The sequence below is a fragment of the Canis lupus genome, chromosome 16 (genome assembly GCF_048164855.1).
Source record: "Canis lupus baileyi chromosome 16, mCanLup2.hap1, whole genome shotgun sequence".
In the NCBI taxonomy this organism is placed as follows: domain Eukaryota; kingdom Metazoa; phylum Chordata; class Mammalia; order Carnivora; family Canidae; genus Canis; species Canis lupus.
In genome coordinates this window covers 30413918-30430646 of record NC_132853.1, presented here as the reverse complement: position 1 = coordinate 30430646, position 16729 = coordinate 30413918, and the positions used below count along the sequence as shown (strand labels likewise).

Here is a 16729-nt window from a genome sequence, read left to right as displayed (position 1 = left end):
TGCAAAGGTTTTCTTCAGTTCCAATCAGAAATTAATTCTAGGTTTGCTGCAATCACACACTAATTTCCACTCTTGCTGACCCAAAGCCAGTGCAGTAGGGAGTGTGGGGTGTCCAAGGAGATCAATAACAAGATAAATAGTACATTGAATTTGGAAGTCAAGCAGCAGGGGTCAGAATTTCCCATTTGGGGAGACTTACTCTGCTGTCACTGACATACTATGACTGGAGCCGGAGACCTGGGTTCACGGTTTTATGTGACAAGACACAGGAGCTGCTGGACGCATAGGAAAGCCTAAGGGTGAGTCTTTCTGGGAACAGGAAGCAGGAGCCGCTCTACCAATCAGGCTCTGGGACAGAGAATTTTGACAGGTTTTGTAGAAGCAACCGGGCTCTCCAGAAGCTGCCAAAAGGGTGTCACACGGAGAGCATAATTCCTTTGTGCTTCTCCACCCTGCCCCCCCACCCCCAGCTCTACCTCCCGCCCCAGGATCCAGAAAGAGCAGCTGTGCCTTTCAGTGTGGAGACTTGCCTTGACCCAGTGGATTTCCTAATGCTCCTAGTTCACATTCTCACGTTTATGGATTAGACCAGAGAAAAGGATAGCCTTATATATCCCTCTCTTTCTAACATTCCTTTTTTATTTTCTTTGTGCTGGGATCACAGGCTTATCACCGTCAAGTATATTCTGTGCACCAGCAAGGATTTGGACTTCCGGCACCAAAACTGCACAGGGTACTTGTCAAAAATACAGGTTTCTGGGTTCCTGCCCAGACCTATTGCATTACAGCCTCAGGATATTTGGTATGCATGTGTGTGTATGTGAATGTATGTGTCTTTGAAAGGTCCAGGAATCTGCATTTTTAAATACGTGTCCCAAATGAAGTTTGAGATCCTCTGCTTGACACCAATATAACAAGCCATTGAGTATTTGAGCCTAACCATGCTGCTCCTCTGGATAAAGCCCATCAATGGTTTCTCTTCATTGAAAGTTTGGAACCTCACTGTGACACACAAAGCCCCCCACCATGAGCTGGCTCCTTCCTCTCCAGCCTCAGCTCCAGCTTGGATCATATTATACATTACAACTACAATACATTTTTTTTTCATGTTCCTCATGACTTGCTGATTCCTACTCTTAGAGACTCAATATGATGTGTACTCATCTTTCCTGACCACCTCAAGTATCCCCTTCACTGGTAAGTCCTCCTCCATCTTCAGATTAGGTAGGCTTCAGTTCCCTTCTATGGTGTCCCCATCCTGCTCAAAGCCAGGGTCTCTTAGGCTGGGCATGTTTGACTTTTGGGGCTGGATGATTTTTTTTTCTTTCTTTTTTTTTGTGGAGGAGCTGACCTGCTCATTTTAAGATGTGTAGCAGCCTCCCTCGCCTCTACCCACTAGACGCCAGTAGCAACCCCCAAGGGGCAAACCAAACATGTCTTTGGACATTGCCAAGTGTCCCCTGGGGGCCAAATTGTTCCTGATTGAAAACACTGCTCTACTTACATATAGCCCTCACCAAATTATGTGGGAAGTCGCTGTTTTGCTTGTCTATCTCCTCCAGGAGTCTGAGAGTTCAAGTGCAGGGGCTATACAAAATTTATCATCCTGACCCCTGTGCCAAAGCATAGGACCTGATGCACACAGTAGGCGTTAAAACATATTTCTTCCATAGAAAAGCTTTGAGGTACTAGGTGTTAGAAGACCTACATTTTAGCTTATCTGGGTCAGCTCTATTGCCTAAAATGTTGTGACTGTGGACAAATCAGGTAGCATCTCCGTACTCTGGTTTCCCTCATTTGGTTCTGGCTCTTTTCTGCTTTGTGCTGGGATGGCTGCTTCCTGGTATGTTGACCTTTCGGTGATAGGAAATTAAACAGGTTTCGCATCTGCAACTGCTCAGAATTCACAGTGTTAGTAGGGAGACTCATCCACTCTGAAGGATGACTTTTTCCCCTTCAATACATCCTATGAAACGCCTCTCTGGTTATCTCATTTTCTTCAAGAATGGCCTCTCTCTCTCTGTTTACCTACTTTATGACTTCCTTTTACATTCTGGGCATTCCATCACTGTGGCTTCTGTGTTCTCCCAGCATTGTGGCTGGTTTATATATCTCGCTCCCTCCTTTTAGCAGAAGGAATTAGTTTCCAGATTGAATTCAGCTGACAAGGACCCCCATTGCAGGGAAATGTGGACTCTGCCACCATCAACTCCCCTCCAGCAGCAGCTGGCCAGGGCTTTCCATTAACCATTTCATGCCCTGAACATGGAGGCTACAAAAGCACTGACAGATTGTAAAAATCTACTCAAATGAGTCAGAAAGTGCCAGACTCGTATCTTTTAGGCTGCAAGTGGGGGGGAGGGGCGTGAAAATCATCTAGTCTAGCTCTTTCATTTTCAACTTGGGAACAGTGAAACCTGAACAGATTAAGGGACTCACTCATTACTATTTTCTTTGCAGTTTCTTACTATCTCAAAAAGTCAATATGAATCATTCTGTTGCTTTCTTAATGCATCCCAACTAATATTTATTTTCTGTCTTTTCCTATACTTCATGAACCTCTCTTTAGGCTTAAAATATGAATTTCCTTTCAATACGGGGTTTGGGGATGTCTCATCTGAAAGAGGGACAGATGTTTTTAAAGTAGTGAGCTCTGTGCATCTATGTCTACAGTAGCACATGGTTTAGAGGGGTGAACAGGGGTTTATTTTTTTCACCCCCAAGGGACAGTTTTTTCCATGCAAATTGAAAATAGCTCTATCCTATTCCTCCATTTTCTTTCTTACAACTTTCTTTAAAAACTTCTTGGGCAGATTACCAGGATTTGTTTGTAAGAAGCCAGCTGTTGAGAAAATGTGCAGTGCTCATTAGCCACTAAAATGTTTCTATTCAAGAATTTTGGAAAACTTGCAATACAAACGCACCTGTCTATTCGTTTACCTGAAGAGCTCATGAATGGCTTTATTAATTAAGAAACTTGGCAGCCTGATGCAGCCTGAGAGTCTAGGATTGCTCATTGCTGATCAACAATGGTGCTTCCTTGGGGACTCAGATGAGTAAACCAGTCCAGTGGGTGGAGAGAGACTGACATAGGATTTCAAACTTTGGTTTTGCTAAACTAGTACAGGAGAAAAAAAAAAGAACACCATCATCCATAGCCATGATTTTTTCTTAAAAGAAAGAGCACTGTTGCTCAAAAACAAAACAACAACAACAACAAAAACAGGACATAATCTCACCACATTTATTTTATTTTTCACATTTTGAATGCCTGTCTCTAAATTAGTATGTTGAAACCCACCAAACCTAAATTAATTAGTTCAAGAACCAGAGATGGGTATTATAATGTCAAATCCTGTTAAAAAAAAAGGGGGGGGGGAGACTAAAATTCTTTGATTTGTATTGTTATTAACAATTACTCATATCATTTGGTTCTTCAGTGGGGCTAAGGTGCTAATTATGTCTGAGGATATCTAGATTATTAGAGAAACAGCACAGTCAAATCAGAATGCCCAGACTCACAGACCCGATGGGGAGAACCTCTAACTTTGCCACCACATTCCATAAACCACTTAACCTGTTCGTTTCTTCGTCTTTAAAAACATGATCTATTTCACAGGATATTGCATAAAATGAAATATAAAGCTGCAAGTGTTTAATAAGCTTTAAAGTGGTCTGTAGCTGTGAGATTTTGTATCTCCAGACTTTGTGAACTTTTGAAAAAATTAAAACCTTATCAAGGGTTTGTGTTAATCCATCTACAATGTCTGATGAAATTTATCAAAATACATTTTGCATAGGAGACTACAGCATACAAAGTATGCGTCAGTGCCTGGCATAAAATAGACACTCATTATTTTTAATTCCCTTTACCCACTCAGAGTACATGTTTGACTCTCCAGATAACATAAATGCCAGACATTTCGCAATATAAGTGGGTTGCCAAAGTGCAATTATGTGTCTATGATCCTTTGGAATTTTCTTGGATACATGAGTGAAAAGAATATCAAAATAACCTTTAGGTTATGAAACCATAAAACCAGCTACATACACACCAGCTTTCACCTCACTTCCTTCTCTTACTCCTCTGCGCCCTCTGCCGACTGCAGGTCTGTATTGCATTAGCAAATTTAACTTGAACAAAAGGATCACAATGTGCCTTAGCCCGCGACTGAAAGTCCTTATGCAGAAATTACCATTTTAAAGAATCATGATGTCTTCTTATTTCCTTTTTAATAACACCAGGAAAACTTACTCATGATGTAAAAGTTAAATAGGGATAAGTATAAATAGAAAATAAAAATTAAATGTTAACTCTACCTTCAACAGAGCTGTCAACATTTTGCTGTATCTTTATTCTATTTTCTCTACATAAGATGTGTGTTATTTTTCTTACAACGATAGGATTATGCTGTATGTGATTTTTACACACTTGCTTTTAGCACTGTTTATGACAAACATTCTTTCCATGTCGATAAAATGGCCCATGAAGTGGCTACATAGTGTTCCATTGGGAAGATGTCCCATAATACCTTTACGTATTTATAAAGTAAACAGTCAGTCTGATTTCAGCTGTTTCGATTGCTGGGTTTTTAAAAATTTTACTCTTACGCCCCATGTTCTCCATGAAGATGTGTTAGAAGCTAAAGCAAAAATTGATAATGCTTCATAATTAATATTAGGGGCTAGAAATGATATACCAGTGCCCAAGATCTCAATATACTGTATTGTCAAATATTTCTACTGCCTGTTTCCATTTCCTGCACTGCTTCTGCTTTTCTACTAAATCGTATTAAGATATATATTTATCATAAGCAATAAATTTATCATTATATAAAATATATTTATCATAAAGTGAACATTTTAAAAAGGTTTTAAGTCTTTTTCTCAATAAAATTTAAGAATATATTTCATCTCCAAAATAGGAGTTGACAGCATGAACAAGAAAAAAATCAGAAGTCTGGAAAGACCAGGTGAAAATTAGAAATATATTTGCTATGATCAACTCCCAGTAAAGGAATGAATGTCCTCTCATACCGAGAAGAGTTGATTAGTGAAACTGAAGATAAACTTGAGAGTTTTCTTAAGACTATTTCTCAAGAAATAATAAATAATTGAAAATAATGAGAGAAAAAGATAGGAAATTAAGGAGTCTGGAAGATGTAGTTTGTGTGAAGTAGGAATTCCATAACAGGAATTGGAATCACGAGAACACAAGAAAAATAAAAGCAACAGAAGAAGAAATGTTTCACCTAAATAAACATTTAAGTTTGAAGTGTAAGAATGGTTCACTGAAAGTTGAATGGAACATATGCCTAGGCATAACCAGGCAAAGCTCTTGAACATAAAAGACAAATCAAACTTCCCATAAGAATGGAGAAATACAATATGTATTGCAGAGAGAAATATAAGTCAAGGAATTCTCCCTAATACTAAGTGCCAATCTTCAAAATTTACAGGACTTTGAGGATTTTTTTTTAGATTTTATTTATTTATTTATTTATTTATTTATTTATTTATTTATTTATTTATGAGAGAGAGAGAGAGAGAGTAGGAGGTGGAGGCAGAGGCAGGGAGACGCAAGCTCCCTGCAGAGCAGGAAGCCCCATGTGGGGCTCTATTCCAGGATCCTGGGATCATGACCTGAGCCAAATGCAGATGCTTAACCAACTGAGCCACCTAGGTGCCCTCAGAACTTTGAGGATTAATCAAAATTAAGAGCTCAAGAACAGTAAAGGTGTAGTTTAAAATTTCCCCCCATAAACTTGTTTCCAGAGCTCCAAAAAAGAAAACCAACAAAAGCTCAGCTCTTGTTTGTGAAACAGGGTTGGAGGACTTGAACTCTAAGCTGCTAGTTTGCCTTCCTTCCCATGATGGAGCCAGAGGTGTCTCCTTGGGCATCTGGAAACCACTGTTCCAGTCCATTTAATAACATGAGAATGGAAAATTATTGGTATAGCTATTGGAAAAGGTATGGTGAATTTATCCTTTTTTCCTCGGCAATATGATTGTTAATATAGAAAACTGAGAACAACTTAAAAACTAATGGAACTAACAAAAGCATTTAGTATGGTGGTTGGGTTATACATATACATTCATATATATGTACACATATATAGGAAAATCAACAAAATACGTACACATACAATTCATATATATGTGTGTATATATTCTGATATTGAATATATGAACATATATGATAATTGAATATATGTATATTATATAAATAATGAATATCAGAATGCACATCAACATTCTATTAACACTCAACAGATGTTTATATACCAGGTGTGGGCTAATAACTGGGGACACGGTTGTGAGAGGGATGGACAGGTCTAGATGTTGAGCTTATGCGCTCTGATGGAGGAGACAGGTACTCAGCTAATTACAGATCAAGATCGGTGCTAGAAAGGAATTAGTATTTATTTGTTTACCTTTTGTTTTCCTCCTGCTCCCCCTGGGATGCAGGTCCAATCACAAGTGGAAATATTTTTTTTTTTTTTAACAGGGAAGAAGGAGGGGCAGAATGAGAGGAAGAGAGAGAATCTTAAGCAGGCTCCATGCCCAGCAGGGAGCCCAACATGGGGCTCCATCTATCTCATGACCTGAGCCGAAATCAACTGAGTAAGCCACCCAGGTGCCCCTGGAAAGCAATTTTGTACAGGAGAAAAAACAAAAAGCAAAGGCCGAGATAGCACATGAAAGAAGCTGGAGAAGAAGAGTCTATGGAAAAAAGGTTCTGACTGATACCTGAAAGGTGGGAATGAGGGAGGAGTGTGGGGAGGGCGGCTGAGACAGAAGCCAGGGGAACAGGTGGCCTGACCCCAAACACTAGGGGATGGCCAGCTGGAGGGCAGTGAGGGGAGAATGGGGACAATGGGGACAGGGCACACAGAAAGGGCCAGTGAGATGCTACAGGATGTTGTAAGCTAGGGTGAGAGCTCTCAATGTTGTTTTGCACAAAGTGAAGCCAGTGGCCGGTTGTCAGGAAAGGAGTGACAGGAGCAGTGGACACAGAATTGTAATACAGCGCTGTCTCTCCATGGGGGGAGTGGACTTCGTACCGACTGATTGAAAGGTGCACTGGGCAGGCAGGGGAACAGCGATGGTGGCTTCGGTGACAGTAGGCAGTGCAGACAGAAAGAAGGGAACAAACCTAAGTCATGTGCAAAGTATAAATAGCAAAACTGTTGACTAATTGTACACAGGATTTGAAGGAAAGAGAGCAGAATATGTGTAAATTTTCAGACCTCCATACAGAGGTGATGGGCACACAACTGTAGGGAGATGGCAGCAAGGAGAGGCGACCCGAATGAGTCCTTTGCCCAGATGGAACTGGCCTAACCTAAGTCAGCAGAATGCACGGAGGACTTGGTCTATATTCCCGGAGAAGACAGCTAAGCTTCTGACCCAGACTGGAGTCCTGCCCTCTGAGAGAGGACTCCAGGTGTACAGAAAGAAAAGGGCAGCAAGTGTGTATATGCCGATGAGTGTCAGAGTGCAGTCTGGGGACCACAGCCCAAGTGAAACCCTAAACTTTTGTCTGAAATGCCCTAGCGCTGAACTCGGATCCCCTGCAGTGATTAGTCAGGGCAGCGGAAGGGATTTAGAAATACAATACTTCCAGCTCATCTCTGGAATCCCTTTACTGGAGGCAAGGTGGTTGATGACTTTATTCTCTGATCTCTTCCAGAATTCAGACAACTGGTTTTCTGAACTGTCAGTTTTTTAAAAAAAATATTTTATTTATTTATTCATGAGAGACACACACACAGAGAGAGAGGCAGAGACAGAGGCAGAGGAAGAAGCAGGCTCCATGTAGGGAGCCGGATGAGGGACTCCGGGATCACGCCCTGAGCCAAAGTCAGGTGCTCAATCATTGAGCCACCCAGGCATCTCTGAACTATCAGTTAAAAGCTCACTTACAGTATATGTCCCAATAAGCAAAACTATAAACTCATCTTTCTTAACACCTGTATATATGTCTTATTTTCCTTATATTAGCAAGCTAAATGGACTAGGAACTTTTAGTCTATATGGACCTGGGAAACATGGTTTGGCTAACTGAATAACCAGGGGGTTATCCAAGGTATTGTCTCTTTGTGCATTCATTCTCTTGTTCTAATTCTCTCTTATAAAATAAAAGGGGTGCCACAGAAGACCCTGAATAGCCAAGCAATCTTGAAAAGAGAAAAACAAAGCTGGAGGCATCACAGTTCCAGACTTCAAGCCATATCATAAAGCTCTAGTCACCAAGACAGTATGGTACTGGTTCCATAAAGTAAAAGTGGTGGGCTAGATAATGTATCACACGTACATAAAATAATTTCTCAAATTAATTGTTCGTGTGTTCATGAGGATGGCAAGCTAAGGATGAGAATTTGCATCTCACATTTTGTACCTTACAATTGCTGTTATGGCCATAGAAGCATAAAAGCTCATACTTAAGAGGATTCAGATATTGCCTTTATTTTGTTCTTTAATCTATTAATGTACTAATTTGTTGGAGAAATATTTACTGATGATCAGTATTTATCGAAGAAGTGAGTATGTGAATACATAAATGAGAACAAATTAAAGGCAATATTTAAATCCGTTTCTTCTATTAAATTATATAGTTTTATGGCTAGAATGGTTCATAAAAAGTCTTTTAAGAGTGAAAACTCTTACAGATATAATTGAGTTAGCAGCTACTTTCACTGTTCATGTCTATAGATACTATGTTGATAGTAGGTGATGCAGGTATGAGAAAGTAGGCTCTAGAACCCAATAGAACCAGCTACCAGCATCAACTCTCTTCCTTTGACCTACCCATGTGTCCTTGGCCAAGTTACTTTATTTATCTAACCTTTAGTTTCTTCATGTAAAATCTGGAGATCATAATGGAACTGATTTCAGAGTGGTATCGCGAGGATTAAATGAAAACACTTAGCATAGTTCCTGGCTCATAATGAGTACTCAGCAGGCTTAAGCTATTATTAAGCGACTTACAGGTTGTTATTTTATAAGCTTTGGAGCCCAGTAACAGCGTCATCATCCTCTGCTTCTCCACTGCCCTAGAAAGGCAAAACTCTTGAGCATTTTAGTGGGAGCAAACATTCAACAGTAGAAGTCAAATAGAAAAGAAGTAAACTGATTTGGACCACCACTGAGACAGATTAAATTCAACTCAGCTATAGAATTTAGCAATAACTATTGAGAAAATACATTCCGTAAGGGTCCACTTTCACATTACAGAGTGCCTTTGTTTGTATTATTTGTGTAATCCTCTCAGCAAATCTCTGAGATAGGTATTTTTATATCACTGTTAGGTAAATAAGTTTAAAAAATTAAAGTGATCTGCCTGGTTCTCTAAGTGCCTGGGACCCCGATCTTTTGATTGCAAAGCTAGTTTTTGTGACCACGACTCTGTCTGGGGGATCCACAGACCAAATTAGTTCTATACGGTGAAAAACATCACTGTGGAAAGTGAGAAGTGATCTTTACCCATTTGTTTTATCCATGATACCATACAGTTCATTCGCTTCTCAGTTTCTTGGTACCTGGCAGCTTTTCCTAGTAAATAAAGATAGATATACTTTAGTCCCCCAGTTAAACACACACACACACACACACACACACACACACACACACACACCAATACTGATCAATCATAGCAAGTTATCCATATTTCTTCTCTGTGCAAAGTTAGGCATTTGTGAACATTGATTATTCATTCATTCATTTTACATGGTATTCCAGAATAGTGTTTTTCTGTTTCTTCTGCTATTTTTAAGTAGTATTATATCTTTATTAGAATTATTTCTTTTTTTTTAAATTTTTATTTATTTATGATAGTCACACAGAGAGAGAGAGAGGCAGAGACACAGGCAGAGGGAGGAGCAGGCTCCATGCACCGGGAGCCCGATGTGGGATTCGATCCCGGGTCTCCAGGATCGCGCCCTGGGCCAAAGGCAGGCGCTAAACCACTGCGCCACCCAGGGATCCCTATTAGAATTATTTCTTTAATTTTTTTACATTATACAAATTTCAAATATATAGAAAGGTGTAGAGAATAATAAAACACTCATGACCTCGTATATATGTTAATATTGTGCCTTATTTGCATCATAATTTTTTAAAGAATTAAGATGAACAGCTACTTTTGAAGTTAACCTGAATCTTTCCCATTCACATTGGGAGGTTTTCAGACTAAACACTATAAAGTATCTTATTCTGTACATTCTTCTGCAACTTACTTTCCTCATTCAAGAGTGTTTTCAAGTTTTATCCATGATATACAAATAGGTTATTTTTTTACTTCAAAAGTTATATGATGAATATACCACAATTTATTTATTCTGTGTTTGGTGAATATTTTCTGTTGTTTCCAATTGTTTGCCACTAGAATAATGTGTATCTTTACATAATACTAGTGGTTCTCTCAGGTATACACTCACCAATGTGGAACAGCTAGACCAGGTAGTATGTGGATACTCAATTTTCATAGGTCTTTTCAAGTGTTTTTCAAACTACCATTTATTTTAACTAGAGCATTTTATGTGTGAGCTTTCATTTCCTTGTATATTTACCAACATCTAATATTTAAGTTTTTGACAATTTAATAGAAATGAAATGGTATGATTTATTTTGCTTCTCCCCAGTTACTATGGATGTTAAACAATTTTACATGTGTTTATGTGCCATTTGGATTTTTTTCCCTGTTCATATTTTCAATTGCATTATGTGGGTTTTACTTAATGATTTATAGGAATTCCATGTATATAATCAATATTGATCCATTGTTATCTGTGTAACAAATGTCTTCTACCAATCTGTGTTGGGTTTTGATTTATTTATAGTATATAGTTGAGCAGTAGTTTTTGCTTTCTGCTATAGATCAGTTCATCTTTTCTTTCATCATTTGTGCTATTTTATGTTTTTAAGAAATCTTTGGGGCAGAGGGACAGGGGGAGAGAGGATTTTTTTTTTAAAGATTTTATTTATTTATTCATGAGAGACACACAGAGAGAGAGGCAGAGACACAGGCAGAGGGAGAAGCAGGCTCCATGCAGGGAGCCTGACGTGGGACTCGATCCCAGGTCTCCAGGATCACGCCCGGGGCTGCAGGCGACGCTAAACCGCTGTGCTACCGGGGCTGCCCACCTCATTGTGATTTAATTAAATTAATTAATTTATTTAAAGTTTTAATTTAAGTAATCTCTATATCCAACTTGGGGATCGAACTCAGAAACCAGAGGACAGGAGTCATATGCTACTCGGACTGAGCCAGCCAGGTGCCCCCATGTTTTCCATTTTGTTTCTACCTCCATGTTGCTTTCTAGAGCATTCTGTCATAGCCGCCTTCTTATCCTTTTATTTCTCTTGTACAATTTTACCTCTCTTTTAATAGTCTAATGTTAGTGACTATTGTATTTTTCACTTGCAGAAGGTTCTTTTTAAAATTCGTTTTTTTCTTAGTGTTCCATCTCTAGACATTCTTTGCTTTCATTAAATGTCAGAAATGCATATTGAAAATTACTCATATTGGCCTGTTGTTAACTGTAGTTCCTTGGTTCTGATAGTCCTGTTTGCACATCTGCTAACTCTCTCATGTGGAGGGATGTTTACTCAGATCTTTGTAACTCACTTATTGTATATGCATCTTCTGTGGGTGTTATCTCCTAGGTAATTCCATGTGTCCTAGTTGTGAAAGTGTCCCTAACTCTGATACCAGCAGGATCTCAGAGTTTTCAATGGTCCTGAATCAGATTTGGCGTTAATTGATCTCTTTGTGGCTCCCACACAGTACAGATAACACGAATTTAGGTCCCATCTCTGGCATATGCTTGGGATTTAGTTTCTCACAGTTGTCTTTTTATTTCTTTTTATTTAAGACTTCAGGGAGCGTGAGCTTCCTTGAGGGCTCTGTGGTGTACAGGCAGGGACTTTCTGGTTTCCTGGGAATGGAAGGAGCAGATCTTGAGGGATACAAGTTCTATTTTTCATTTTCTTTAGAGGAAGCGAGGGAGGAGGAGAGAGACAGAAGGTGAGGGAGTGAGAAAATCTCAAGGAGACTCCACACCCTGAGCCTGTGGAGCCTGACTCAGGGCCTGATCTCAGGACCCTGACATCATGACCTGAACAGAAACAAAGAGTTGGACACTTAACCGATCGAGCTGCTCAGCCACCCCAAGGGGATCCATGCTTTATGACAGTCCCCCCACCCAATCTCCTACCACCTGTGGCCGAGTGCCACATCTTCAGTCCCTGTGTGAGTATCAGAACCCCAGATCCTGCCGCTGGAGCCTCTGTCTGTTTGGAACTTAGGAAGCTCCAAATTCTTATTCCTCTCTTCCCCACCTGTGTTCTGAATCCATTTAGACAGATGTGGAAGTCTGACCACAGAAATGAGCATTTCACCTTTATTGCAATGAAGCAGTGGCAACAGAAGAATTAAAACACTCTGCCTGTAACCAAACTTGCTCTCCAGACACAGACAGCATGGGAAAGTCTCATTTCTAGGAGCACAGCCTTCACTCTGCAGTACAATATAACCTAGGGCAGGTGAGAATGCACATTTTCTACAATAGAGAGGTGCTAGAACGGAGAGGCCAGAAGGGGTTGATCCAGACATGCCTAGTAGTTCCTTTTCTTAAACTCATCAACCATTTAAATCACCCCTCTTCTCATGAGAAGGAGGGAGTCCATGATTGAGGCCAAGAGTATTAGTCTAAAGGAAGGAAGTTTCCCCATGAGAAACAAGGCTTCAGGGAGGCAGGTGGGGGGTATTCAATCCCTTCTAAAGATATCCAGTGTGCTTGGGTCTCTGGCTTTCATTCTCTCTTTCCTTTCTGAAATCTGGTATCTACTCTTTATTTTCAGCTGAACTATATATTTAAGACTATTTTTGGTATATTTTGCCCAGGCTTTCCATGTTTGAGGCCAGGAGCATCAGCTGTCATGTTTGTTGAAGTTCCTCTAGAGAGCATTTTCACAAAGGCAGTGGGATGGTCTATTAAAATAGACAAGTGCTAAAGGAGAACAGGCCGATCTAGCCCTCTCTCCGAGTCTTTTCTAGTCTCTGAGGTTGCACAAAATAAAAGCTATTTGCTGGCAGCATTCTTTCCTTCATTAACTATAATAAAGTAAACATGGGTATAGATCTCAACATACCCAAATATATGTGTATTGACTTTCTGAATTTAGTAGGTAAACACACTTACAAACATATATATTGCATGTGCAATTTGAATTTCTGGCCTATATCTCATATATTGCACAGTGTCATTTACACTCTCCTGTTGTTTTCATTAATCTATTGTTACGTAGTGATACAGGTTCAGCTTCATCAAAGCACACCTTTATAATGGGATTCCTTGAAGCTATTTGAAAATAGTTCTTAACTGGTAAAATTGCTTTTTTAAAGAAATTGAATTTTATTTATTTTTTTAAAGATTTTATTTATTTATTCATGACACACACACACACACACACACACACACACACACACACAGAGGCAGAGACACAGGCAGAGGGAGCAGCAGGCTCCATGCAGGGAGCCTGACATGGGACTCTCTAGATGCCAGGTCTCCAGGATCAGGCCCTGGGCTGAAGGTGGCGCTATACCACTGAGCCACCCAGGCTGCCCCCAAGCAATTGAATTTGAAACATAATACAGTTTGTATAAAGAAGAGACTACAAAGCTGTGGTCATCAAGACAGTGTGGTACTGGCACAAAAACAGACACATAGATCAATGGAACAAAATAGAGAATCCAGAAGTGGACCCTCAATTTTATGGCCAACTAATATTCGACAAAGGAGGAAAGACTATCCATTGGAAAAAAGACAGTCTCTTCAATAAATGGTGCTGGGAAAACTGGACATCCACATGCAGAAGAATGAAACTAGACCACTCTCTTGCATATATATAAAGATAAACTCAAAATGGATGAAAGATCTTAATGTGAGACAAGATTCCATCAAAATCCTAGAGAAGAACACAGGCAACACCCTTTTTGAACTCGGCCACAGTAACTTCTTGCAAGATTCATCCATGAAGGCAAGTGAAACAAAAGCAAAAATGAACTATTGGGACTTCGTCAAGATAAGAAGCTTTTGCAAAGCAAAAGATACCGTCAACAAAACTCAAAGACAACCTACAGAATGGGAGAAGATATTTGCAAATGACGTATCAGATAAAGGGCTAGTTTCCAAGATCTATAAAGAACTTATTAAACTCAACAGCAAAGAAACAAACAATCCAATCAGGAAATGGGCAAAAGACATGAACAGAAATCTCACAGAGGAAGACATAGACATGGCCAACATGCACATGAGAAAATGCTCTGCATCACTTGCCATCATTGAAATACAAATCAAAACCACAATGAGATACCACCTCACACCAGTGAGAATGGGGCAAATTAACAAGGCAGGAAACCACAAATGTTGGAGAGGATGCGGAGAAAGGGGAACCCTCCTGCACTGTTGGTGGGAACGTGAACTGGTGCAGCCACTCTGGAAAACTGTGTGGAGGTTCCTCAAAGAGTTAAAAATAGACCTGCCCTACAACCCAGCAATTACATTGTTGGGGATTTACCCCAAAGATTCAGATGCAGTGAAACGCCAGGACACCAGCACCCCGATGTTTATAGCAGCAATGTCCACAATAGCCAGACTGTGGAAGGAGCCTCGGTGTCCATTGAAAGATGAATGGATAAAGAAGATGTGGTCTATGTATACAATGGAATATTCCTCAGCCATTAGAAACGACAAATACCCACCATTTGCTTCGACGTGGATGGAACTGGAGGGTATTTTGCTGAGTGAAGTAAGTCAATCGGAGAAGGACAAACATTATATGGTCTCATTCATTTGGGGAATATAAAAAATAATGAAAGGGAATAAAGGGGAAAGGAGAAAAAATGAGTGGAAAAATATTAGAAAGGGACACAGAACATGAAAGACTCCTAACTCTGGGAGACGAACTGGGGTGGTGGAAGGGGAGCTGGGCAGGGGGTGGGGGTGAATGGGTGACGGGCACTGAGGTGAGTACATGACAGGATGAGCACTGGGTGTTATTCTATATGTTGGCAAATTGAAAAGCAATAAAAAATAAATTTATTTAAAAAAATAAAAAATTAAAAAAAATAAAAAAGAAGAGAGGACTTAAAGGGCATTATAAAAACAGTAGTAAAGTATGTCTCTGATCTCTTGTGCATTTAGTCTAGGAGAATACCACATCCCTCTTCCCATCCTCATAAAACAGAACAGAACCAGCACTGAATGGAGTTAAACAGTAACGTATCTGTGCTGCCACATTTGATTTTATTTCTCTTCTTGGAAATTGGCATGAACCTAGAGTTTGCCATCCATTTCAAGTCTTTAAAGAGAAACATTTCAATATAGTAATGTAAAATAAGTAGAAATTTTTCATTGAACATTTATTTACTTTGATAGGCATTGCCCAAACATGTGCAAACATGTTCTGTGTTTATTTTACGTAGTCACCTCCTCAATTCTCACTGGTTGCACAATGTTTATCCCATTTTACAGATTAGGAAATATGGGATTTCAGAGTTCATTGGCCTCCATGTGGTGTCGCATCGTTTAAACTACCTACTTTATTCAAAGCCAAATAAAGTGTGCTGATAGGACAGAAAGTAATACCCAAAGGACCTGAGGGAACAGAAGATCTTTGAGTTGCTCAGAGATCTAAATTATGCAAAATGCGGAAATCCTGGGTGGAAACCATGAACCGTTTTAGATGGATCTTTCACCGTCCAGGGTGGCAAATTACCTAATCCAGTATAGATTGGATTACTTAATCCTGTTTGCGCCACGGACCCCTTCTTGGATAATTTTTAAATATATATTTTACTTATTTATTTATGAGAGAGAGACAGAGAGGCAGACACAGGCAGAGGGAGAAGCAGGCTCCATGCACCGGGAGCCCGATGTGGGACTCAATCCTGAGTCTCCAGCATCACGCCCTGGGCTGAAGGCGGCGCTAAACCGCTGAGCCCCCCCCCGCCCCCGGGCTGCCCTAGGATAACGTTTTTTTTTTTTTTTTTTTTTTTAATTTTTATTTATTTATGATAGTCACAGAGAGAGAGAGAGAGAGAGAGAGGCAGAGACACAGGCAGAGGGAGAAGCAGGCTCCATGCACCGGGAGCCCGACGTGGGATTCGATCCCGGGTCTCCAGGATCGCGCCCTGGGCCAAAGGCAGGCGCCAAACCGCTGCGCCCCCCGGGCTGCCCTAGGATAACGTTTTTAAACGCATAAGAGAAGGAATAGAAATGACACTGGAATGGTTTTAAGGTCTAGCATCTGAGCCCTGAGATTATCAAGCATACCTGTGCGGTCCATCTCTCCTCCCCAGAGGACCCCTGGCCTCAGAGTTTTCTCCAGCATTCTGTAGGGAAGGTAAAGGAGGGGCACCCAAGCAGGATCGGAGGATATGGGGGTGGGGAGGAGTATGAGATGGGCTACGGAGAGGTTTCTGAGATGACATTGGTTTATTCCATTTTCCTTCTGTGTATTGAAGCCTCCTCACTTTCCCAGTCGCTCCATCTTCCCCCAGATCAAGTCCAATTTTTTTCTGATTTTACTTTTCTCCACCCCGGCCTGCCCCGGCTCCGCCCCGCCCAGGTCTCTGAGCCCGCCCCGGCCCGAGGCCCCGCCCCCGCCCCGGCCCCGCCCCCGCCCCGGCCCCGCCCCCGCCCCGGCCCCGCCCCCGCCCCCG

The 16729-nt window shown here is 40.6% G+C and overlaps 1 long non-coding RNA gene across 1 annotated transcript; it reads left to right on the top strand.

Moving 5' to 3' along the window:
• The first annotated feature begins 12217 nt into the window (after positions 1-12217).
• LOC140607481 (uncharacterized) lies at positions 12218-13236 on the top strand. The gene is made up of 3 exons (XR_012009480.1): positions 12218-12253; positions 12364-12546; positions 12908-13236. It is a non-coding gene; the product is annotated as an uncharacterized lncRNA (long non-coding RNA).
• Positions 13237-16729: the final 3493 nt, after the last annotated feature.